The 24,317-nt window shown below is 36.5% G+C and overlaps 1 protein-coding gene across 1 annotated transcript in view; it reads left to right on the forward strand.

Moving 5' to 3' along the window:
• The window catches only part of LOC142354404 (uncharacterized), a 98,532-nt gene that overhangs the window by 688 nt on the left and 73,527 nt on the right, over positions 1-24,317 (forward strand). The window lies entirely within an intron of this gene.

The following is a 24,317-nucleotide window of genomic DNA, read 5'->3' on the forward strand; positions in this document are numbered from 1 at the left end:
CTTTCGTCAGAGGAAATGAGCAAAGGTTGAGCAGTTCATGTTTTAAACAGCATAAAAATTTCATTTTTTGGTTGAAAGACTCGGAGTTTCAGTGAAAACTATTTTTTCATGCTTGCTTTTAAAAGGAATAGACATAGACTACAATCAAACTAGATACCGCTAAACAAACAGTGCAGTACTTTTTAAATTAAAAATATACTAACTCAAGTCAATAGCTACCCACCTGCTAGGCTAATTTGGTCACTGGGGAATAGAGATTCACTAACCCACACATAATTACTGTATGGATCCACCAAACCCCACTATTATTTTTATTTTAGTTTAGACTGATTATTCCCAAAGTATAAATTGTAATACAGAAAGAACACATCATTAAGCGAGAATAAATATGTAAAGCAATTTCCACGCTTAAATAGCAGGGAAACGGGTGTATATTTGTAGAATTTACAGTATTTTTATACTCTTCTCCCCGTCCCCTTATTTTTGGACAAAATCCTTGTCTCGGGTAGCCCCCCCCCCCACCCCACCCAATTCAAATTGAGATTTGAAGGCGCCTGCACTCTAAAAAACGTGCAGGTAAATTTACCTGAACTGTGCATGTATTTTGGCGTTCCTGCACACTACCTGCACGGTACCTGCACATACCTGCAAATGCAGGTACGTGCAGGTACCGTGCAGGTAGTGTGCAGGAACGCTAAAAAACATGCACAGTTCAGGTAAATTTACCTGCATTTTTAGGTAAATTTACCTGCACTTTTTGTCGTGGCAGGAACAGGTTTGAGCAGGGAGGGATGCAAAGTTTGTCTTAGCTTTTGCATGGGCCTCTTGAGCTTCCCTTTCAAACAGAGACGGTGCATTGATCTTTAGAAGGAGTTCACCTGACTCTATCAGCCAGGGAAAAAGGAGGACCCGAAAACTGCTAAGACACGGGGGATCCAAAATTCTCAATAATAGGAATAAGTGGGAACAATGGGCGGATTTGGGCAAAAGGGTGAGCACACAAAAGGGTGGGGTAATGCACAAGAAGAAAAGGGCAGATAAAGGGGAGGCACAAGATGGGGTGGGAAACGCAGAGAAAAAAAAAGAAAGGAGCAGAGCACAAAAATACCTGATAAAAACTCAAAAAAGTTTTAAAAAAAAACACAAAAACAAAATCAAAAAAAGCAGAGGCGACAAAAAACGACGAAGACAAACCCAGCACACAAAAACCAGCCAGAAAAGCAAAAGAGGGGAAAATATGGTAAAAAATTGAAAGCGTGCGAGAGACAGAAAAGTTGTTGTAGTTTGAGCTTCGTGCAAAGTTGAAAAATTCAAGCCAAAAAATTCACAAAAAACAAGGACCAAATTAATCCAAAGAGAGCCAATGCGTTCGTATGGAACAACAGAAAGAATTGGGGAGAATGAACATACCACTGTAAACGCTCAGAAAAACGCCATATTTTCATCACAGCGCTTCTATGGATTAGAAAATTCATTTAGAAACACAACTGTACGCGCTCAACCAATCTCAAAGTTTTCATCACAGCGCTTCTGTGGGCAAACAACAAAGGACAACAAGGAGTAACAAAAACTGAAAAAGCTAACTATTTAAGGCTAAAAGACAAGACAAAATCGGCAAACAACTATAAAATTGACAAAAACAAAAGGCTCACTAGGACAATAGATGTGAGAAAGATAAAAAAGCAAGCCAAACAACCAAATTGAGACAGATTTAAATTCAATAAGTTCTATCAAAAACACCAATGATCATCAATGCGCTCCTATGGAACAACAGAAAGAACTGAGGACAATGAACAAACCACTGTAAGCGCCCAGAAAAACGCCATATTTTCTTCACAGCGCTTCTATGGAGTAAAAAAAGAATTGAGAGAAGAAGCACAATTGTATGCGCTCAAAAACCTCAATGTATTTATCGAAAAACAGCGTTTCCATCGAAAAACAACAAATATCGACAAGGTATAACAATAATCAAAAAACCTAACTATTTTAGGCTAAAAAGCAATACAAAAACGACAAACAAACAACAATAAAACTATTTTAGGCTAAAAGACGAGACAAAATTGACAAACAAAAAAAAGACAAGAAAAAGGCCCATAAGGGTACAATAGATGTGAGCAAGACAAATCGAGCAAGCCGAACAATCAAATTGAGTCAGATTTAAATTCAATAAGGGCTAAAAAAAACCAATGATTACAATTGCGCTCCTATGGAACAACAGAAAAAACTGAGGACAATGAACAAACCACTGTAAGCGCTCAGAAAAACACCATATTTTCTTCACAGCGCTTCTATGAATTCAAATAAAAAGAAATCAGAGAAGAAACACAACTCTACGCGCTCAAAAAACTCAATTTTTCATCACAGCGCTTCTATTGACAAACAACAAAGGGCAACAAGGTATAACAACAAATGAAAAACCTAACTATTTCAGGCTAAAAAGCAATACAAAAACGACAAAAAAACAACAAGAAAACCATTTTAGGCTGAAAGACGAGACAAAATCGACAAACAACAATAAAACTGACTTGAGAAAAAGGCTCATAAGGACACAATAGATGTGAGAAAGACAAATCAAGCAAGCGGACCAACAAATCGAGACAGATATAAATTCAATAAGGGCTAAAAAACCAATGATGATCAATGCGCTTCTATGGGACAACAGAAAGAACTGAGTACAATGAACAAACCACTGTCAGCGCTCAGAAAAACGTCATATTTTCTTCACAGCGCTTCTATGGATTAGAAAAAGAATTTAGAAAAGAAACACAACTGTGCGCGCTCAAAAAACCTCAATCTTTTTATCACAGCGCTTCTATGGACAAACAACAAAGGACGACAAGGAATAACAACAAAGAGAAGCCTTACTAATTTAGGCTAAAAAAGAAAATTGTCAAACAACAATAAAAATGACTTGAGAAAAAGGCACATAAGGACACAAAAGATATGAGAAAGACAAATCAAGCGAGCCGAACAATCAAATCGAGACAGATTTAAAAACAATAAGGGCTAAAGATACCAATGATGATCAATGCGCTTCTATGGGACAACAGAAAGAACTGAGTACAATGAACAAACCACTGTCAGCGCTCAGAAAAACGTCATATTTTCTTCACAGCGCTTCTATGGATTAGAAAAAGAATTTAGAAAAGAAATATAACTGTGCGCGATCAGAAACCTCAATGTTTTATCACAGCGCTTCTATGGACAAACAACAAGGGATGACAAGGAATAACAAAAAAGAGAAACCTTACTATTTAAGGCTAAAAGGCGAGACAAAATCGACAAATAAACAAGAATAAAAATGAGAAAAAGAAAAAGCTCAAAAGGACACAATAGATGTGAGAAAGACAAATCAAGCAAGCGGAACAACCATATCAAGACAGATATAAAATCAATGAGGGCTGAAAAAACCATTATCATCAATGCGCTTCTATGGGACAAAAGAAAGAACTGACGACAATGAACAAACCACTGTAAGCGCTCAGAAAAACGCCATATTTTCTTCACAGCGCTTTTTTTGGATTAGAAAAAAAAATTTAGAAAAGAAACACAACTGTGCGCGCTCAAAAGACCTCAATCATTTTATCACAGCGCTTCTATGGACAAACAACAAAGGACGACAAGGAATAACAACAAAGAGAAGCCTTACTAATTTAGGCTGAAGGAGAAAATTGACAAACAATAAAAATGACTTGAGAAAAAGGCTCATAAGGACACAAAAGATATGAGAAAGACAAATCAAGCGAGCCGAACCATCAAATCGGGACAGATTTAAAATCAACAAGGGCTAAAAATACCAATGATCATCAATGCGCTTCTATGCAACAACAGCGAGAACTGAGGACAATGAACAAACCACTGTAAGCGCTCAGAAAAACGCCATGTTTTCTTCACAGCGCTTCTTTGGGTTAGAAAAAGAATTTAGAGAAAAAACACTGCTGTGCGCGCTCAAAAAACCTCAATGATTTCATCACAGCGCTTCTATGAATAAAAAACAAAGGATGACAAAGAATAACAACAAAGGGGAACCTAACTATTTTAGGCTAAAAGACAAGCAAAAAATCGACAAACAAACAACAATAAAAATGACAAGAAAAGACTCATTAGGACACAATAGATGTGAGTGACACAAATCAAGCAAGCCGAACAATCAAATCGAGACAGATTTAAATTCAATAAGGGCTATCAAAAACACCAATGATCATCATTGCGCCCCTATGGAACAACAGAAAGAACTGAGGACAATGAACAAACCACTGTAAGCGCTACAAAAAATTCACTTACATTGCAGCACTTCCAAAGAACAATAAAAAAGAGATAATAACAACGAAAAACAAGAAAAAGGTGTTTTGAATTCAATCAACGTATTTTATTTGAGGATTTGAGCAAACCAGAACCTATTCAAATATCTGAGAACTCGTATCTCGTTTCACTCCTAATCTGACATGAACAAGTAGGAATTAGAAGTAAAATAAATGATAAATCAAGTTTGCATGAGAAAGTGGTCTCAGCTTTTGAAGCAAATAAAATCATCAAAATTAAGTAATATGAACAAATAAAAAAGCAAATTGTCAAATTGTTGTAGGAACCAACATTCAGCCAAAAGTGGTTAAGCCCAAAATGAAATCCCAGTTCGCAACAAAACGGTATGCTGTAGAGCAAAACACCGTTTGACATGACGAATTTTTGAACTATGAAACAAAATAATGGCTTAAGGAAATAAAATTCCTACAACTAATTAACACACATATGTTACTATAATCAAGAAGAGTTCATTTTGATAGCGAATGTTTTTTATATAGCACATCTATTGAACAAAGCAAACAGAGGAATGAAAATGAAGTTAAATGAATGTGAGTAGTAAATGCGGTATGGTTTAAGGAACACAGCGGCTCATGGAGAAGACAATGCTAATAAGGATAGAGCATAGTTAATTCGGTTGCAGGAATAAAAGAGTTTAACCAATAACGGGTATGCTGAAAAGCAAAACACCCATTGACAACAAACAGTATGCTGTAAAGCAAAACACTGTTTGCAATGATTAATCCAATTAAAAGACCATGCTGTGCAGCAAAACGGCCCGGATATCAATATTCCTGCAACTCAAAACACCCAGGGGTGACCAACATTAATTAAAAATTTTTGATAACTGTTTACCGATAAATGTAGCAAAGAATCAAAGAATAAACTCGACACTTAATCGTTAAATATTTTCGAATACGTTAGGGTTCTTTATGAGATAAGCACTTAACAGGTAGTAAAGTTAGTAAAGCGAGTTATGTTAAATGACAATAAAAGCAATTACTTAGTAATTTGAAAGGAGAAAAGCAGTATGTAGATGACAAAAATGCACATGACGCTTATTTTGAAATGGTGAGCTGTGGATGGATAGCAAGTAACACAAAGATAATGCAATCTGGTTAGTACGCAAAGATGAAGTGATCTGTGACCTGTTAACTAAATTAGACAAAAAGAAAATCCACTTTGCAGTGAAATATTTAAATGCAATCAAGCAACTAAAAATAGGTAATTTTTTTTTCAGAAAGAACTTACTTGCTTTGATTTATCAATCAAAGCAAGGGAGAGTGATTATGAAAAAAATATAAAAGCGAATCAGAACTACTTCTAGAATGTAAACAAGAATATAAAAGAATGTAAACAAAGAATGTAATCAAAGATTAGGGGTGAGACAGTTTAAAACAAACGTGAGAGAACAGACTATTAACATTTGTTATTGAAGCAACCTATGAGATGGGCATACCACTGTTTCTATAATAGATAAAAAGATGCAATTATTTTTGTTTGTTAAGCGACAGCACAAAAGTAAATGATTGGAGAGAAAATTAAAAACTGAAGATCTGTTAAGAAGCTTTGTTAAAGTAAAAGCATAATAAATCAAGCGTTAAATTCAGAGAATGAGTGTTATTGTTAGCAGTAAATAAAATGAACAACGCACAAGTGAAGTGAACACAACGCGACACCATGATCAACATCAATTAAAGACATAAAAAATTAAATTTCTAAGCTAAGAGGCAAAATAAAGTTAAGCTAAATTAAAATGAACAAGATTTTTTTGTGTTTTTTTTAAATTTTTCTAAAGCAAATTATTAATTTGTAAATAGTGAACACACTATAAACATCTGTTATTAAAGCACATTATGACACAGGCAAACACTGGTTTCTAAAGCAGATAAGGAAATCCAATTATTAAGAGTTGTTTGGCAACAGCACAAAAGCAAATGACTGAAAATATTAATTTCTGAAGATTTGTTCAGAAGCCTTGTTTAGAGTGTAAGCATATAAACACAAGCGCTACAGTTATGGAAACAGCATAGCACTTTTTATCAATTTTTGATGCAAAGTATTAATACATTTAATAAAGCAAAACTGGCAACGTACAAGGTGAACAGAACGTAACGTGAAGATAAGACATGTTATAAACGCTGTTTGAGCTAAAAGGCATAAGCTTGAATGAAATCAAGATTTTTTTGTGCTTTTTTTATTTTCTAAAGCAAATTTTTAATTCATAATCAGAGAACACACTATAAACATCTGTTATTGAAGCACATTATGACACAAGCAAACATTAGTTTCTAAAGCAGATAAGCAAGTCCGATTACTAAGAGTTGTTTAGCAATAACACAAGAGCAAACCAATGAAGACATCCATAAGCTAAAGTAAATACAAGATATTTTTTGATGTCTTAAGAACTTTTCTTAAAAGATAAAATCTGATTAATAAGACTTGTTAAACAACAGCACAAAAGCAAATGATCGGATAGAATAATCTTGGAAGACTAGTTGAGAAGATCCGTTTAAATTAGATAAAAGCATACTAACTCAAGCGCTAAATTTATTGAAGAAACAATATGAGAAGTTTTTCGGATGTTTTTTTTTTTGACGTAACAATTTAGAAGTTAAAAAATGGATCATTAGGATTACTGCTGTAGTCAATAACACATGACTTGCTAAAGATGTGATCACAACACTTACACAGCACTTTAGCGAACAGACCAAGATATTTTTAGAATTGATAGATTGCAGAGTCTCTCCTAAAGTGACAACTCGAGACCCAGGATGAAGTCGAATGATATTCATTCGGAAAATTAGATCTCAGCATATCATTAAACTCGACTAATTAAGCACAATTATCCTTTTTCAAATGGTCACCCCTGGGGAATAACTGCAAAAAGAACACAACTTGTGTGGTCTTTTAGCGGGCAAATGCGATAGGAATTTTTTTAAGTTTTTTAACAAGTCATCTTCCGCAGTTGAATTTAGATCATTACCACCTAAGCCAACTATTATGAAACGAAAATGATCAACTTTATGGAATATTTCTCTAAGATGAGATATCTTAGCACCTCTCTTTACATGAAGCTCAAAAAGATGCGCGTACGGTTTCAAAACTTCATAATGACTGTAGCTTTTGAAACAATCGCGCATATTTGAGTCACCAATGAAACAAATTTTCTGGGTAAGCTCCATTCCATTGTCAACTTGTTGCGCAAGACGTAAGCTGTAGTCTAAAGTTGTTTCGTCTGTTCTCATGCTACCACATCTGAAGTCCGGGTCCATTCCTCAAAACAAACAAAAAAAATCATTAAAAAGTAGCAAAAAAGCAAGAGCTGAGATATTTCAAAATCCATCCGAAAAATGTCAAAAAAAACAAGCGCATAAAAAACAAAAGAATGAAATTTTTTTTTTGAAAAGAGCGGAAAAGAACAAAAAAGTCCGACCTAAAAAAACATACCACGTATTTAACGTTTTACTCAGACACCATTGAGTCAAACATTTCTGCAATGTTATTGAAAAGCAGTTTATGACGCAAAGAGTGTCGAGAAAGTGGATGAAAGTCAAAGAGGTCGCGGTAAGGAACAACGGGAAAATTTTGTTTGCTAATAGTATAGGATCTTGAACTTGAGTCAAAATTTTTGACAACAATCCGCTCACATATGAAATAAACTTGACTTCGATTGACAACAATAAACATGACCAACTCGAATATAGGCTTGCTATCAGCTGACACAGAACTTATTAGGAAATCATTCGTACTATACCTTGTCCCCCTTATCACAGCGTGCTTCGAAACTAACGCTTCGTCGCAACGAAAAAAAATTTTTGTTATCAAAGTCAGAGTCAAAAACAGTTGATAGATGTTTTACTCAAGAGCCTGGAAAATCATGTTTTTTGAAAGACGGTGAATGACGCCAATCATTAAACTGGCAAATTTGATGTCGCAAACCTAAACTCTTACATATATTTTTAAAATTACATATATTATGGGTCAATCTTTGATGTTTTCTCTCATAACGAAGCACAATCTGATAAACAAAAGGACCGGAAGCGCGTAAAACATTTGGGTGATGTATGAGGCGATGTTGCTTGAAGACTACACTTGAATCAGGAAACAGCTCCACGAACAACGATAAGTGTTCATCTAGAACAGAAGGGTGTTGATAAGGTGAGCAGTGTAAAAAAATCAGGGAAATGAAAAACCCCAACGGATAAGAACAGCAAGAATGCTGTAGTCTGCTTCGCTGAAAGATGGGCTCAGAAGGTACGTAACCAAGTCGAAGTATTCCAGCAAAAAAACCAGATGTCATTCCCACATGGAACGAGGTCGTGGACAATCAACGGCAAGAAGCGGTAAAGTGTAAACATCTGGTCGTATTTTTCTTTCAGAGTCTTTGCTGTTTTCTCTTTGATTCTGAAAAAATATCAAAAATTCTCAGAAAAAGATTACCTAACATTAATTAAAAGAAAACAATTAACCTATCTTCTGTAAACTCCGTTGGTTTACCGTCCACGTCGCGGCCATAGTTGAAATTGTTTTATCGTTCATTTAATTCCTCTAATGTGAAGACACCGGAAACAAAAATTAGGTTGTGTAAGACAATTTTAACAGTGTGCAATAGGCCACCCTGGAAAATATCATGGTGCAAATCGGCCGTAAAATTTTTATAGGGGTCAAAAATATTTGTTTCCAGACTCAATAAATTTTTTACCCCCAAACCTTTTACAGCAACATCATTTCGGCATGACTCAGGTGTTCTAAGTTTTGCAACATTCTCTTCGAAAACCGAAAAAAAAATCAGACTGCGGCGTAGTACACTTTTCGCAACACAAACCCAAAACAACCTTTCGACAAATCCAAAAACAGCATGATAGGCAAGATTATCAGCAACAAAGTTCATGTTTTTTCCCATAAGCTTCAGTTCATGTCCAGCGTTTGTAGTTACGTTAATAACTGTCTCCAACTTTGTAAGGTCATTCCTTGTTTTACTAAGCACGTTTTTAAAACCGAAAGCCTTTACATCAAGGTAGGGTACCAAAGCAATTACAAAAGTGAATTTCATATCAGACAAAATCCAGGGTGGTAAATTTTTCAAATTCCAGTAAAAGCAACCAATTTTATGAATAGTAGTTCTCGATCCAATGGAGTTCACGGGCTCAATTTCATCAAAGTAAAGCTTCAAAGATATAAGGAAAACTATTTCATCATCGTTACCGCGGGCAAACGTATCAACATCTGCTATTGCTGTGCTATTTGTTTCCAATTTACCTTTTGTTTACATACCATCAAAAAGGGTGCCAGTCTTACTGAGAGTGTGGAGAAACTGGTCGTAAGCTAAACAAACGTTGAAAATTTCATCGTGAACTAGCACGACTTTTTTAACACCTCTGTTATTGAAATAAACTGAATGCAACGTTCAACTTCTTTATAGCGAGGAACGCCATTAACATTTTTAATTTCGAACTGTGTGCCAAAAAAAGATCCTCAGGACTAACAAAACATAACTCCTTCGTGAGAACACGAAGCAATTGATATTGACATTTCGGCGATTCTTCAACAGAACAAGACTCAAGCAATTTTTTAAAAGTTTTGTTTTCTGAAACCTCTGGAATTTCAGTGTGTATTTTTAAGAGCGATAACTTAACAGTCTCAATAAGATCATTAGTGATATTTTCAGCAGCAGATGCAAAAGCGAAGCATTGGTTCCATGTTGAGGCCGAATTTCTTAAACTATGCAAAAGAATATCTGTATGATTAAGAAACTTTATTGATGCTGACTACTGAGAAGTTCAATTTGAAATCTATGTTTTCAGGACATGATGCCAGAACACTATGCAATCCAGGAATAATTTCTCCAACCTGGAAATTTTTTCTTGCCACAACTTTATAACCACAATATCCACGACTTGAGTCTTCACTAAATCTAAGATCTTTTTCATACGAAACAAAATTAAGAGAAAACTGATACAGTTCATCCATACACTTATGCAAAGCTGATTTTGACGAGCAACGAATTTTTTCATCATTCCCTATTGCTCTCTGACTTCTGGCCCCATCACCGTCCACATACTTTTCCAACAAAATCCAGTCAGTACTCGCAACTTCGTAGTACTCTTGAACCATGTGCTCAATTTCTGAGAAATTCGCCATTTCAGATCTGAAGAAGAGGTTCATGAAGACCCTGTGAGTTGTAATTAAAGCTATAAAAATTGACTTGTTCTTCAAGTACCAAATTTTGTGTTAAATTAAAACAAAAATCAGAAACCAGAATATCACAACGCTCAATGGAAGCAGTTTTAGTAGCAACAGTAGATACATTCAATACAACCCAATCCAAAATTTTTAAGTTAACGGTTGGCTATTAATTAGATTTCGTTGTCAACTTCAACGTTATTCAATTGACGTCCTAATGCGTCAACTTGGGTTGGTACGGTTCCGCCCATATTTTGTAGAGAACCAATTGAATATAGGACCAAACAATGCTTGTTGTTTCAGGGTATTTTAAGTTTAGCACATAGAACAGTCAGAAGGCGATGTCAAGGAGCTTCAAAAACATTCGAGACCATGAGCACAGAATTCGGTTCAATGACAAACACCTGAACAGAATTTTCTTTTGAAAAGAGAAAAAACGATGAACTTTTATTTTAAATATACCAGCCAATTGGAACAGAGTATTGTGCCCACTTTATGCTGACGCGATTTAGCATCAAGATTACCGATGTCCTAAATATTGAACCCACGCATTAAAATTAGAAGCCAAAACACTTGCGCTAAAAAAAACTAACCGAAATTTCCACAATGAACGCATTACGAGCATTTGTTATGAGCTCCGCAACCGTGAACCGCTTCTCTTTACCAACCGATTGTTTAACTGGAAGAAGTAACGGCAGAGCGCGGAGCGCAAAGACGGGATCGCTCACTACACAACGTGAAAATTTTACGTTAGAAGCCTACAGCAAATTAAATTGACATTTATTAAATATTACAGTTCTGAGCCTTTAGATAAGTCAGCTTGTCCATGCTTTCCCTTGGCGGCGCCTTCTCTGCGAGATGAATCAATTGTGGCACCACCGGTTGGAAAACATGAGAAAATATTTTCTCGCTGAAAGAGGGCACCCATAACCGGAACTCAATTTAGAACTTAATTTATTGTAGGAGAGACGATCCATCAAAAAAACAAACTTACCTCCTCAAAGCACCGAAGGTCAAGTCCAATTGTTAGCAAACAAAGGTCGTAATCAATCACGCCTTTTGTCTGCAACAAAAACTTTCTGTCCACAAACGTCTCCTTACGCTTTTGTAAATAGTCGATGCCTTCTCCTGAGAAAACTTCAACTAATTTACCCACTTCTATGGGCTCCTCGTTTACCTAAGCGGCTTTGCTGATTCGTTTTGGCGGGGGTGTTCCTATGAGCAAAACAAAAAAATAGACTACTCAACCGTTCTGATCATTTAAACAAAATAAGAAAAACTGGAACCTCCATCCTTCAGAAATAATTTTTTGCCCTTCGCTCTAAGGGTTTTTAGGTGCTCTTCAAGCGCCCCCGATTGCAGATGGACACGACGGACACCATTTTCGTACGTCGCATAGTACGGTTTGAAGAACACGGACTAAACACAAATACTAATTGACGAAAATAACCAAAAACAAAATAAAATAACGAACGCAAACAAACAGCAGCATGGGAGGAATCAATTGACTTCAACTCAGGATACGTTTCGATGGCAAGGTTGGCGTATTTGATTTTTGTTTTGTTGCACGGGGTTAATTCTTGATCTGTAGGCTGCCTCTAAAATCATTTCAATTTTCAGTTTTAGATCTTAAGTCTTCTTTTCGATTCAAGTTAATACTTTTAGATTGAGGATATCAATAAAAAAGAAAAGAACGACAGCTAATTTTACCATTTCTGCAACCAGCATGCGATTAAATTCACGGAGACCAGCAGCTGATTTGAGATCCAGAGTCTCAGTCAACCTCTTGAGTTCACTAGCCGTCAGCATAGAAAGAACACAATTTTCATTGCTAGCTGTAGATGGCGTCTCTACATGCAATGGACTTGGAGTCTCCGCGTTTACACCTGGCGTTCTTAGCGTGTCGCCTACTTGCTTTATCAGATCCTTGATCTCGGTAATGGCTGGATGGGGGAAACCCATACCAGTCAGATCCTCCTTGCTGAGCATTTGAAACGATCGAATCGTGACTCCTTTACTAATTCAACCAGCTTGCTCTTTTGCGCCTGTTCTAGGTCCATACAATCAAGAATATTGAAAAGTGCCATTTCTGAAAATTTTGATTTGGTGTAGGGGCAACATGGAGAAGATAAGCCAAAGACATTGCAGAGGACTGCATTTAAACCAAAATCTTAACTTTGAAGACCTTAACCTCATTTTGGAAGATGGAACGACATGCATTGAAGCAAAACAGTTAAGTTGCGAGTTGGAAAGATTGACAGGCTGTAGAGCAAACCGCCAATCACCCATAGAAAACAAAAACTGACATGCTGTAGAGCAAAACGCCAGATTAAATAATTTTGATAGAGCGAAGAAACCTATCCTGAATGATCGTTACCGTTCTCCTAAGAACTTGATGAAAACGAGCATGCTGTAGAGCAATACGCAGTTTCACTTTCAAAGACTATAACAAAAAATTAAAGTGGAAGAAAACTTAAGTTGAAAAGTTGCCAGTTGGAAAGATTGACATGCTGTAGAGCAAAACGCCAATCACCCTTAGAAAACAAAAACTGACATGCTGTAGAGCAAAACGCCAATCACCCTTAGAAAACAGAAACTGACATGCTGTAGAGCAAAGCGCCAAATTTGTTTATCTTGATAGAGCGAAGAAATTTATCCTGAATGATCGTTACCGTTCTCCTAAAAACTTGATGAAAACGAGCATGCTGTAGAGCAAAACGCAGTTTCACTTTCAAATACTATAAAAAAAATTTAAAGTGGAAGAAAACTTAAGTTGAAAAGTTGCAAGTTGGAAAGATTGTCATGCTGTAGAGCAAAACGCCAATCACCCTTAGGAAACAAAAACTGACATGCTGTAGAGCAAAACACCAGTTTTGTTAATATTGGTTGAGCGAGGAACAAGGAAGCACTAACATGCCGTAAATATTTGTAAACCAATTGCTTAAGCCTTTTTAAACTTATCATTCTCAACCTCTGCTTGCAGATAACCAAACAAGAGAAAACTACATATTTTTACGAAACAATAATTGAGTACATCTAGGAATCGTTGCACAAAAAACGGAAATCTTTAGATCTGAAGCATTTTTGCACTCAAATAATTACAGAACACAAATTGTTAGGAAAGATTGCAGCGTCTGAGCTCCCGACAACGAAAGCAGCGATAGCACGTAATTTGGCAACATTCTTCGCACTCAAAACCAAAATTTATTAATTGAACATCCCTCAAGCAATTGATACAAGGCACTGAGGTTTTTGCTAGCTTTGACTTCTTTATGAAGAGACCAACGTTCGGAAACTTCTTAATAAATGAGAGACACCACTCTTAACCGGCAAGTTTTTGCACTTTCCACGATGCTGGAATCTGAACCCCCATGTTTTTAGAGAATAAAAACACCTGTTCTCTGAGTTGCTTAACCGTCAAGTACGTTAAAGAGAGCGCTTTGAATATTGTCTTCTGCTGATATTCGCAGAATAGAGCAGGCTTCCCGGTTTTGGAACAAGATTCATTGAGCACAAAACGTCTCAGAGTAGAGTACGGGACACCAGTTCTCCTCGATGCTTCTCGGATTGATGAGCCCCTTTCAATTTTTTGCTTTGCAACCGTTTTGAGATAACCCGTAGACGTGTTTGCCAATTTCTTCCGGACATAAGATCGAGGCATCTAAAAACAAATGTAAATACTGTTTTTTGAATCCCGGCATCTGTTTTGAAAAAAATCAACTGCAACCAATTTATAGTGCAATTACAACCAATTTTTTGTTTGCTTCTTTAGCCTATTATTGCGTTTACACGAACGAATCATTACAGGAAAAAAAGGTCTTCTGTCTCGAAATAACCGAAACAAATTTCGGTTATAGGGAAATTGCATATCATCTTTCCGACCGATTCAATGCATATTTCGTCTCATTTTGCTCAAAAGGTTTTGACGGCCGGTCATATGAGGCTTAGGGCACTTTAGGGCCCACAAAATTACAAAAATAGGAGAATTTTGATGAAAAAATAGCCAACTTGAGGAAAATGGCAACCTCAATCAGACGAAAAAAGCACCAAGAAGAAAGGGCTTCTGAGGCCTCAATTCTTTATGCACCCGTTTCCAAATGTGTACAATGGATGGAAACAGTATCGACCCTTAGAAATCATTTTATGTTTCTCCAGATCGTCGAGAAAAAGGACACCAACAGCCTCTCAGAAACAGAAGCAAATTGGACTCAGAACTCTATTTTTTTTCAAATCGATTTCCAGTACAAGAGATTTCTAGAGTTTTTCACATTCAATCGCGTTTGAATGACCAAGCCATTACTAAAAATCTGGGAAAATGTGTTTTGTCTCGGAATACCGACTACTATAAAGTTTGAAACAAATTTCAGTTATAGGAGATTTGCTTAGATGGACGCCATTTGTCATCTTTCAAAAGTATTCATCACCCTTTTTTGATCATATATCGTTCAAAAGGTATCTTCAGCCTGTTTTATGGGGGTTTGGGCTGCTATGGGGCCAGAAAAACTACAAAGATAGAAGAAATTTGATGCAAAAATAGCGAACTTGAAGCAAATTGGACTCAAAACTCTTTGTTTCGAACCAAATTCCAGTACAATAGATTTTTTGATTTTTTCACATTCAATCGCTCTGGCATGACCAAGCCATTACTTAGAATCAAGGAAAAATGTGTTTTGTCTCGGAATAACGACTACGATAAAGTTTGAAATAAATTTCAGTTATAGGAAATTTGCTTAGATGGACGCCATTTGTCATCTTTCAAAAGTATTGATCACCATTTTTTGATCATATATCGGTCAGAAGGTATCTACAGCCTTTTATATGGGGGTTTGAGGTGCTATGGGGCCTGAAAAACTACAAAGATAGAAGAATTTTGATCAAATAAATAGCGAACTTGAGGAAAATGGCAACCTCATTCAGACGAAAAAAGCACCAAGATGAAAGGGCTTCTGAGGCCTCAGATTTTTTATGCACCCGTTTCCAAATGTGTACAAAGCAATTGGAAACAGTATCGACCCTTAGAAAGCATTTTATGTTTCTCCAGATGGTGGAGAAAAAGGACAACTACAGCCTCTCAGAAACAGAAGCAAATTGGACTCGAAATTCCCTATTTTTTTCGAACCAATTTCCAGTTCAAGAGTTTTCCAGCATTTTTCACAATCAGTCGCGTTTGCATGATCAAGCCATTACTATGAATCAGGGAAAAATGTGTTTTGTCTCGGAATACCGACAACTATAAAGTTTGAAACAAATTTTGAGTTATAGGAAATTTGCTTAGATGGACGCCATTTGTCATCTTTCAAAAGCATTCATCACCCTTTTCTGATCACATATCGTCCAGAAGGTATCCACAGCCTTTTATATGGGGGTTTGAGGTGCTATGGGGCCTGAAAATCTACAAAGATAGAAGAATTTTGATGAAATAAATAGCGAACTTGAGGAAAATGGCAACCTCATTCAGTCGAAAAAAGCATCACAATGAAAGGGCTTCTGAGGCCTCAGATTTTTTCTGCACCCATTTCCAAATGTGTACAAAGCATTTGGAAAAAGTATCGACCATTAGAAACCATTTTATGTTTCTCCAGATGGTCGACAAAAGGACAACTACAGCCTCTCAGAAACAGAAGCAAATTGGACTCAGAATTCTCCAATTGTTTCCGACCAATTTCTAGTTCAAGAGTTTTCTAGCATTTTTCACCTTCAATTGCGTTTGCATGATCAAGCCATTACTATGAATCAAGGAAAAATGTGTTTTGTCTCGGAATACCGACAACTATAAAGTTTGAAACAAATTTTGAGTTATAGGAAATTTGCTTAGATGCACGCCATTTGTCGTCTTTCAAACGTATTTTTGACCCTTTTTGATCAAATATCCTTCAAAAAGTATCTGCAGCCTGTTATATGGGGGTTAACGGCGCTATGAGGCCAGAAAAATAAAAAAGATAGAAGAATTTTGATGAAATAAATAGCGAACTTCAGAAAAATGGCAACCTCATTAAGACGAAAAAAGCACCAAGATGAAAGGGCTTTTGAGGCCTCAGATTTTTTATGCACCCATTTCCAAATGTGCACAAAGCAATTGGAAACAGTATCGACCCTTAGAAAGCATTTTATGCTTCTCCAGATGGTCGAGAAAAAGGACACCTACAGCCTCTCAGAAACAGAAGCAAATTGGACTCAGAATTCTCCAATTTTTTCCGACCAATTTCTAGTTCAAGAGTTTTCTAGCATTTTTCACTTTCAATTGCGTTTGCATGATCAAGCCATTACTATGAATCAGGGAAAAATGTGTTTTGTCTCGGAATACCGACACCTATAAAACTTGAAACAAATTTTGAGTTGTAGGAAATTTGCTTAGATGGACGCCATTTGTCGTCTTTCAAAATTATTCTTTACCCTTTTTTGATCAAATATCCTTCAAAAAGTATCTGCAGCCTGTTATATGGGGGTTAACGGCGCTAAGAGGCCAGAAAAATCTACAAAGATAGAAGAATTTTGATGAAATAAATAGCGAACTTGAGGAAAATGGCAACCTCATTCAGTCGAAAAAAGCATCAAAATGAAAGGGCTTCTGAGGCCTCAGATTTTTTCTGCACCCATTTCCAAATGTGTACAAAGCATTTGGAAAAAGTATCGACCATTAGAAACCATTTTATGTTTCTCCAGATGGTCGACAAAAAGGACAACTACAGCCTCTCAGAAACAGAAGCAAATTGGACTCAGAATTCTCCAATTTTTTCCGACCAATTTCTAGTTCAAGAGTTTTCTAGCATTTTTCACCTTCAATTGCGTTTGCATGATCAAGCCATTACTATGAATCAAGGAAAAATGTGTTTTGTCTCGGAATACCGACAACTATAAAGTTTGAAACAAATTTTGAGTTATAGGAAATTTGCTTAGATGCACGCCATTTGTCGTCTTTCAAACGTATTTTTGACCCTTTTTGATCAAATATCCTTCAAAAAGTATCTGCAGCCTGTTATATGGGGGTTAACGGCGCTATGAGGCCAGAAAAATAAAAAAGATAGAAGAATTTTGATGAAATAAATAGCGAACTTCAGAAAAATGGCAACCTCATTAAGACGAAAAAAGCACCAAGATGAAAGGGCTTCTGAGGCCTCAGATTTTTTATGCACCCATTTCCAAATGTGCACAAAGCAATTGGAAACAGTATCGACCCTTAGAAAGCATTTTATGCTTCTCCAGATGGTCGAGAAAAAGGACACCTACAGCCTCTCAGAAACAGAAGCAAATTGGACTCAGAATTCTCCAATTTTTTCCGACCAATTTCTAGTTCAAGAGTTTTCTAGCATTTTTCACTTTCAATTGCGTTTGCATGATCAAGCCATTACTATGAATCAGGGAAAAATGTGTTTTGTCTCGGAATACCGACACCTATAAAACTTGAAACAAATTTTGAGTTGTAGGAAATTTGCTTAGATGGACGCCATTTGTCGTCTTTCAAAATTATTCTTTACCCTTTTTTGATCAAATAACCTTCAAGAGGTATCTGCAGCCTGTTATATGGGGGTTAAAGGCGCTATGAGGCCAGAAAAATAAACAAGATAGAAGAATTTTGATGAAATAAATAGCGAACTTCAGAAATATGGCAACCTCATTAAGACGAAAAAAGCACCAAGATGAAAGGGCTTCTGAGGCCTCAGATTTTTTATGCACCCATTTCCAAAAGTGTACAAAGCAATTGGAAACAGTATCGACCCTTAGAAAGCATTTTATGCTTCTCCAGATGGTCGAGAAAAAGGACACCTACAGCCTATCAGAAACAGAAGCAAATTGGACTCAGAATTCTCCAATTTTTTCCGACCAATTTCTAGTTCAAGAGTTTTCTAGCATTTTTCACCTTCAATTGCGTTTGCATGATCAAGCCATTACTATGAATTAGGGAAAAATGTGTTTTGTCTCGGAATACCGACAACTATAAAGTTTGAAACAAATTTTGAGTTATAGGAAATTTGCTTAGATGCACGCCATTTGTCGTCTTTCAAACGTATAATTGACCCTTTTTGATCAAATATCCTTCAAAAGGTATCTGCAGCCTGTTATATGGGGGTTAACGGCGCTAAGAGGCCAGAAAAATCACAAAGATAGAAGAATTTTGATGAATTAAACAGCGAACTCAGAAAGAAGGCAACCTCATTCAGACGAAAAAAGCACCAAGATGAAAGGGCTTCTGAGGCCTCAGATTTTTTATGCACCCATTTCCAAATGTGCACAAAGCAATTGGAAACAGTATCGACCCTTAGAAAGCATTTTATGCTTCTCCAGATGGTCGAGAAAAAGGACACCTACAGCCTCTCAGAAACAGAAGCAAATTTGACTCAGAATTCTCCAATTTTTTCCGACCAATTTCTAGTTCAAGAGTTTTCTAGCATTTTTCACTTTCAATTGCGTTTGCATGATCAAGCCATTACTATGAATCAGGGAAAAATGTGTTTTGTCTCGGAATACCGACACCTATAAAACTTGAAACAAATTTTGAGTTGTAGGAAATTTGCTTAGATGGACGCCATTTGTCGTCTTTCAAAATTATTCTTTACCCTTTTTTGATCAAATAACCTTCAAGAGGTATCTGCAGCCTGTTATATGGGGGTTAAAGGCGCTATGAGGCCAGAAAAATAAACAAGATAGAAGAATTTTGATGAAATAAATAGCGAACTTCAGAAATATGGCAACCTCATTAAGACGAAAAAAGCACCAAGATGAAAGGGCTTCTGAGGCCTCAGATTTTTTATGCACCCATTTCCAAAAGTGTACAAAGCAATTGGAAACAGTATCGACCCTTAGAAAGCATTTTATGCTTCTCCAGATGGTCGAGAAAAAGGACACCTACAGCCTATCAGAAACAGAAGCAAATTGGACTCAGAATTCTCCAATTTTTTCCGACCAATTTCTAGTTCAAGAGTTTTCTAGCATTTTTCACCTTCAATTGCGTTTGCATGATCAAGCCATTACTATGAATTAGGGAAAAATGTGTTTTGTCTCGGAATACCGACAACTATAAAGTTTGAAACAAATTTTGAGTTATAGGAAATTTGCTTAGATGCACGCCATTTGTCGTCTTTCAAACGTATAATTGACCCTTTTTGATCAAATATCCTTCAAAAGGTATCTGCAGCCTGTTATATGGGGGTTAACGGCGCTAAGAGGCCAGAAAAATCACAAAGATAGAAGAATTTTGATGAATTAAACAGCGAACTCAGAAAGAAGGCAACCTCATTCAGACGAAAAAAGCACCAAGATGAAAGGGCTTCTGAGGCCTCAGATTTATTATGCACCCGTTTTCAAATGTGTACAAATCATTTGGAAACAGTATCGACCCTTAAAAACCATTTTATGTTTCTCCAGATGGTCGGCACAAAGGACACCTACAGCCTCTCAGAAACCGAAGCAAATTGGACTCGAAATTGCCTATTTTTTTCAAACCAATTTCAAGTTCAAGAGTTTTCTAGCATTTTTCACATTCAATCGCGTTTGCATGATCAAGCCATTACTATGAATCAGGGAAAAATGTGTTCTGTCTCTGAATGCCGACAACTATAAGGTTTGAAACAAATTTTGAGTTATAGGAAATTTGCTTAGATGGACACCACTTGTCGTCTTTCAAACGTATTCTTCACCCTTTTTGATCAAATATTGTTCAAAAGGTATCTACAGCCTGTTATATGGGGTTTACGGCGCTATGAGGCCAGAAAAATTACAAAGATAGAAGAATTTTGATGAAATAATTAGCGAACTTCAGAAAAATGGCAACCTCATTCAGACGGAAAAAGCATCAAAATGAAAGGGCTTCCGAGGACTCAGACTTTTTCTGCACCCATTTCCAAATGTGTGCAAAGCATTTGAAACAGTATCGACCCTTAGAAACCATTTTATGTTTCTCCAGATGGTCGACAATAAGGACAACTACAGCCTCTCAGAAACAGAAGCAAATTGGACTCGAAATTCCCTATTTTTTTCGAACCAATTTCCAGTTCAAGAGTTTTCCAGCATTTTTCACAATCAGTCGCGTTTGCATGATCAAGCCATTACTATGAATCAGGGAAAAATATGTTTTGTCTTGGAATACCGACAACTATAAAGTTTGAAACAAATTTTGAGTTGTAGGAAATTTGCTTAGATGGACGCCATTTGTCGTCTTTCAAAATTATTCTTTACCCTTTTTTGATCAAATGTCCTTCAAGAGGTATCTGCAGCCTGTTATATGGGGGTTAACGGCGCTAAGCCAGAAAAATAAAAAAGACAAAAAAGAATTTTGATGAAAGAAATAGCGAACTTGAGGAAAATGGCAACCTCATTCAGTCGAAAAAAGCACCAAAATGAAAGGGCTTCTGAGGCCTCAGATTTTTTATGCACCAGTTTTCAAATGTGTACAGAGCATTTGGAAAAAGCATCGACCATTAGAAACCATTTTATGTTTCTCCAGATGTTCGACAAAAAGGACAACTACAGCCTCTCAGAAACAGAAGCAAATTGGACTCGAAATTCCCTATTTTTTTCGAACCAATTTCCAGTTCAAGAGTTTTCCAGCATTTTTCACAATCAGTCGCGTTTGCATGATCAAGCCATTACCATGAATCAGTGAAAAATATGTTTTGTCTTGGAATACCGACAACTATAAAGTTTGAAACAAATTTTGAGTTGTAGGAAATTTGCTTAGATGGACACCACATGTCGTCTTTCAAAAGTATTTTTTACCCTTTTTTGATCAAATATTGTTCAAAAGGTATCTACAGCCTGTTATATGGGGGTTTACGGCGCTATGAGGCCAGAAAAATTACAAAGATAGAAGAATTTCGATGAAATAATTAGCAAGCTTCAGAAAAATGGCAACCTCATTCAGACGAAAAAAGCGTCAAGTTGAAAGGGCTTCCGAGGACTCAGATTTTTTATGCACCCATTTCCAAATGTGTGCAAAGCATTTGAAACAGTATCGACCCTTAGAAACCATTTTATGTTTCTCCAGATGGTCGACAAAAAGGACAGCTACAGCCTCTCAGAAACAGAAGCAAATTGGACTCGAAATTCCCTATTTTTTTCAAACCAATTTCCAGTTCAAGAGTTTTCTAGAATTTTTCACACTTGATCGCGTTTGCATGATCGAGCCATTACTATGAATCAGGTAATGAATGTTTTGTCTTGGAATACCGACAACTATAAAGTTTGAAACAAATTTTGGGTTGTAGGAAATTTGCTTAGATGGGCGCCATTTGTCGTCTTTCAAAAGTATTCTTTACCCTTTTTCGATCAAATTTGCTTCAAAAAGTATCTGCAGCCTGTTATATGGGGGTTAACGGCGCTATGAGGCCAGAAAAATAAAAAAGATAGAAGAATTTTGATGAAATAAATAGCGAACTTGAGGAAAATGGCAACCTCATTCAGTCGAAAAAAGCATCAAAATGAAAGGGCTTCTGAGGCCTCAGATTTTTTCTGCACCCGTTTCCAAATGTGTACAAAGCATTTGGAAAAAGTATCGACCATTAGAAACCATTTTATGTTTCTCCAGATGGTCGACAAAAAGGACAACTACAGCCTCTCAGGAACAGAAGCAAATTGGACTCGAAATTCCCTATGTTTTTCGAACCAATTTCCAGTTCAAGAGTTTTCTAGCATTTTTCACATTCAGTCGCGTTTGCATGATCGAGCCATTACTATGAATCAGGGAAAAATATGTTTTCTCTTGGAATACCGACAACTATAAAGTTTGAAACAAATTTTGAGTTGTAGGAAATTTGCTTAGACGGACACCACTTGTCGTCTTTCAAAAGTATTCTTCGCCCTTTTTTGATCAGATATTGTTCAAAAGGTATCTACAGCCTGTTATATGGGGGTTTACGGCGCTATGAGGCCAGAAAAATTATAAAGATAGAAGAATTTTGATGAAATAAATAGCGAACTTCAGAAAAATGGCAACCTCATTAAGACGAAAAAAGCATCAAGATGAAAGGGCTTGCGAGGACTCAGATTTTTTATGCACCTGTTTCCAAATGTGTACAAAGCATTTGGAAACAGTATCGACCCTTAGAAACCGTTTTATGTTTCTCCAGATGGTCGACAAAAAGGACAGCTACAGCCTCTCAGAAACAGAAGCAAATTGGACTCGAAATTCCCTATTTTTTTCCAACCAATTTCCAGTTCAAGAGTTTTCTAGCATTTTTCACATTCAATCGAGTTTGCATGATCAAGCCATTACTATGAATCAGGGAACAATATGTTTTGATTGGAATACCGACAACTATAAAGTTTGAAACAAATTTTGAGTTGTAGGAAATTTGCTTAGATGGACACCCCTTGTCGTCTTTCAAAAGTATTCTTTACCCTTTTTTGATCAAATATTGTTCAAAAGGTATCTGCAGCCTGTTATATGGTGGTTAACGGCACTATGAGGCCAGAAAAATAAAAAAAGATAGAAGAATTTTGATGAAACAAATAGCGAACTTGAGGAAAATGGCAACCTCATTCAGTCGAAAAAAACACCAAAATGAAAGGGCTTCTGAGGCCTCAGATTTTTTATGCACCCGTTTCCAAATGTGTACAGAGCATTTGGAAAAATTATCGACCATTAGAAACCATTTTATGTATCTCCAGATGGTCGACAAAAGGACAACTACAGCCTCTCAGAAACAGAAGCAAATTGGACTCGAAATTCCCTATTTTTTTCGAACCAATTTCCAGTTCAAGAGTTTTCTAGCATTTTTCACATTCAGTTGCGTTTGCATGATCAAGCCATTACTATGAATCAGGGAAAAATATGTTTTGTCTTGGAATACCGACAACTATAAGGTTTGAAACAAATTTTGAGTTGTAGGAAATTTGCTTAGATGGACACCAATTGTCTTGTTTCAAAAGTATTCTTTACCCTTTTTGGATCAAATATTGTTCAAAAGGTATCTACAGCCAGCCTGTTATATAGGGGTTTGCGGCGCTATGAGGCCAGAAAAATTACGAAGATAGAAGAATTTTGATGAAATAATTAGCGAACTTCAGAAAAATGGCAAACTCATTCAGACGGAAAAAGCATCAAGATGAAAGGGCTTCCGAGGACTCAGATTTTTTATGCACCCATTTCCAAGTGTGTGCAAAGCATTTGAAACAGTATCGACCCTTAGAAACCATTTTTTATTTCTCCAGATGGTCGACAAAAAGGACAACTACAGCCTTTCAGAAACAGAAGCAAATTGGACTCGAAATTCCCTATTTTTTTCGAACCATTTTCCAGTTCAAGAGTTTTCTAGCACTTTTCACATTCAGTCGCGTTTGTATGATCAAGCCATTACTATGAATCAGGGAAAAATATGTTTGTCTTGGATTACCGACAACTATAAAGTTTTAAACAAATTTTGAGTTGTAGGAAATTTGCTTAGATGGACACCACCTGTCGTCTTTCAAAAGTATTCTTTACCCTTTTTTGATCAAATATTGTTCAAAAGGTATCTACAGCCTGTTATATGGGGGTTAGGGCGCTATGAGGCCAGAAAAATTACAAAGATAGAAGAATTTTGATGATATAATTAGCGAACTTCAGAAAAATGGCAACCTCATTCAGACGAAAAAAGCATCAAGTTGAAAGGGCTTCCGAGGACTCAGATTTTTTATGCACCCATTTCCAAATGTGTGCAAAGCATTTGAAACAGTATCGACCCTTAGAAACCATTTTATGTTTCTCCAGATGGTCGACAAAAAGAACAACTACAGCCTCTCAGAAACAGAAGCAAATTGGACTCGAAATTCCCTAATTTTTTCGAACCAATTTCCAGTTCAAGAGTTTTCTAGCACTTTTTACATTCAATCGCGTTTGCTTGACTAAGCCATTA

This window comes from Convolutriloba macropyga, chromosome 15, assembly GCF_964194025.1.
Source record: "Convolutriloba macropyga chromosome 15, txConMacr16.3, whole genome shotgun sequence".
NCBI classification, from domain to species: domain Eukaryota; kingdom Metazoa; phylum Xenacoelomorpha; order Acoela; family Convolutidae; genus Convolutriloba; species Convolutriloba macropyga.